This window comes from Pimephales promelas, chromosome 9, assembly GCF_988280905.1.
Source record: "Pimephales promelas chromosome 9, fPimPro1.hap1.1, whole genome shotgun sequence".
NCBI lineage: Eukaryota > Metazoa > Chordata > Actinopteri > Cypriniformes > Leuciscidae > Pimephales > Pimephales promelas.
The window spans coordinates 10,990,459-10,993,263 of NC_142777.1; the positions used below are offsets into that span (position 1 = coordinate 10,990,459).

The 2,805-nt window shown below is 36.2% G+C and overlaps 1 long non-coding RNA gene across 1 annotated transcript; it reads left to right on the forward strand.

Annotated features, from left to right (window-relative positions):
- The first annotated feature begins 706 nt into the window (after positions 1 to 706).
- LOC148977516 (uncharacterized) lies at positions 707 to 2,430 on the forward strand. Its single transcript, XR_016169779.1, has 3 exons — positions 707 to 865; positions 1,395 to 1,487; positions 2,117 to 2,430. It is a non-coding gene; the product is annotated as an uncharacterized LOC148977516 (long non-coding RNA).
- The last annotated feature ends 375 nt before the right edge of the window (positions 2,431 to 2,805 follow it).

Consider the following 2,805-nt stretch of genomic DNA (forward strand, 5'->3'; position numbering starts at 1 on the left):
TTCAGTCGCTGTCACGCACATTCTTGACTTTAACATATTACATTGCTCTCCATATCTGCTAATAATAAATGACAACTGAGAATTCTGATTAATTTCTCCAACAGTACTGATTAATATTTAATAAAGTTTTGAAGAGATAATGATTTTTGAAAAATCTCTGTGCAGCAGTTGTCATAAAAAATAAAAAGCATAAGCCTAGGTAACGTTATACACTGCAACAAAAGCTTTTCTTATTTAGTATTTGTGTCTTGTTTCCAGCCCAAATATCTAAAAAGTCTCAAATCAAGATGCATTTACTAGATGAGTAGGCTAAAAGACAGAAGATAATTTGTCTGGTTTTCAGGGGAAATAAATTTTAAAAATTAATCGAATTTTTACTTTAAATAAATAAATAAATAAATAAATTGTATGCCAATGAAATAGGAAGAATATTCTTGTTTTTGTTTGAATTAATTTATTTTTCCTTTTTGGACAATTTTGCTTTTTTTAAGCAAAAACTCACTTATTTTTGCTTTCTACTTTTATTCTAGTATTTTACTCATCTAGTAAATGCATCTTGATTTAAGACTTTTTAGATATTTGGACTGGAAACAAGACACAAATATTGAGAGAAAATTTTTTTGCAGTGTAAATTCATTGTTCATTCATTAATTTGCCTTTCATGAAACTGATCATTCGCGTTTGTCTTTTTTCTTAAACAGATCTACCTTGAGAGGAAACTTCATGCAGTGTAGATACTGCAAATACAGTTGTGCCAGTCAAAAGCTGCTGCTGAGACACTGTAGGCTAAAGCACTGGCGCCCAGGCCGACGTGAACCATTGTTGTGCCTGTACCCTGAGTGTGTCTGCTCTTTCAAAACACCAGGTGCGTTGAAAACACATTTATATAGACCATTTCACAAAATGTAAACAACACTGGTCCAGAAGCACTTCCTGTTTCAGTTTGTAACTGTTTTCTTTATTTCACATGTAAAGAAAACATCTTAAAGATGTTTGTTTAACTTTTTGATTCAGTTTTAAATGTTCTGTTGGTTGTATTTTATCCCAGCTTTTATGTAGTGTTAAAAAACTGAAACAGGAAGTGCTTCTGGACCAGTGTTGTTTACATCTTGTGAAATGGTCTATAGGGTCGACACAAATTCTGATAAAACAACGGTGCAAGCTACATTTAAATGTGACCTATGTGATTATCACATAGGTCAAGATTGTGGAAGTATAGATTACATTTTTGTTGTCAGTTTTCACAGATTATTTTGCCCTGAACCCCCTTCATTTCTGACCCTTTGCCCATCCCTAATACATTTTCAGTGACACTCTTTTTTAAGTCTCTTTAAACGATGTTTAAGGATTCGTGCAGAAGTAAATCATAATTAGAATGATTTATCTCCCTCTAGACAACAGATATCTTATCACACAGACACGCTACAGCTTTACGGGGACTCCCCTTGTACCTCAGGGAGCGTGATGCAATATCAAAGACTTGTCTGGTAAGTTTTTAGCTTTTTTTCATGTCATATTTTCATTTAAAACTGCTATTTTATGAAATGTGGGGTTATATTTAATAAATGTGCTGACAGTTTCCATGTGGCTTGTTGTAAAAAGTATTTACATCAGGTTAACACATACTGTGCCTGTGGCAAGCAGTACGAGGCTGAGAGCCGTGAGAACGGTGCAAGGCCGGTGACATGGCTGATAAGGAGATTCACCTGCATGCAGAACCGGTTTCGAGTGCCTCACAGAAGAGCTTTGGATTGATGAAAGGAGGAGCGACGACAGTGAAGGATGTAAGAGGACCAGGCTTAGACTATTTACGTTACGTTTTGTTTATGTTTGAGCGGCAGTCCTCTGTGAGGGACTCGTCAAGAGACACATAAATAAAACATAACATGAATAATCCAGGCCTGGTCTTCACTCATCTTGCACTGTTCTCGCTCTTCCTTTTATTCATCCGGACCTCCTTTTGTGAGTAACGAGGCAGGTGAGCTTGATCACATGGCTCTTGTCCTTGTCCTGCTTGTCATAGTGCCATGTTTTGTTTGAGTTTGAGCTTTGATTTTTTTTTTTTAATTTGTACATATGCACAACCATTTTTTAATGAAATTTATATCATTCTTAGGACACTGATTTGAAAGAAACCTACACAAGAGGTTTGAAATTGTGCATTGAAGTCATGGAGGACAATATCTCACAGACAACAAAGACATGTCCAAACTTCGCCATCATTCTTGAGGAAACCGTCGTCATGGAGGACCTACCTGACTTTCCTACTGCTTTCATGGTACTCTTTGGACTTCTCTATGCGCTGAACATTGAGTATTCAAAAGGACTAAAATACACATTTGAGGCAGTGCAGAACATCTTTGTGGGATTGGGAGAAAAGTGCACCAACAGAGTCCAGTCCCTAAAGAATAAGCTACTTGCTGTTTAGGGAGTTTTCTACTGTTGTTGGGTACCTTTGGCATAATGGTGTTGTTTGTTAGGATGTTAAAGGAGAACTCCGGTGCAAAATGAACCTTTGGTCTAATTACACATTGTTACCTAGTCAACCGTTATCTGAGATTTGTTTTCATGATTGCCGAATGTAAATAGTTTTTATCTATAAAAACAGTTTAGCCCATAACGCTAGTATATGGGGCATAGAGTAATGACAAATAAAAATGGCTTGTTATTACCACTAAGAAGGCTCAAAATAGCCCCACAGTAACACGGTAGCATAATAATAGTCCCTACATTCAAACCGAAGCATTGAGAACTTTGTCAGTGTCCATACAGTTTAATAAGAAGATATTTTATACACACAGTCAA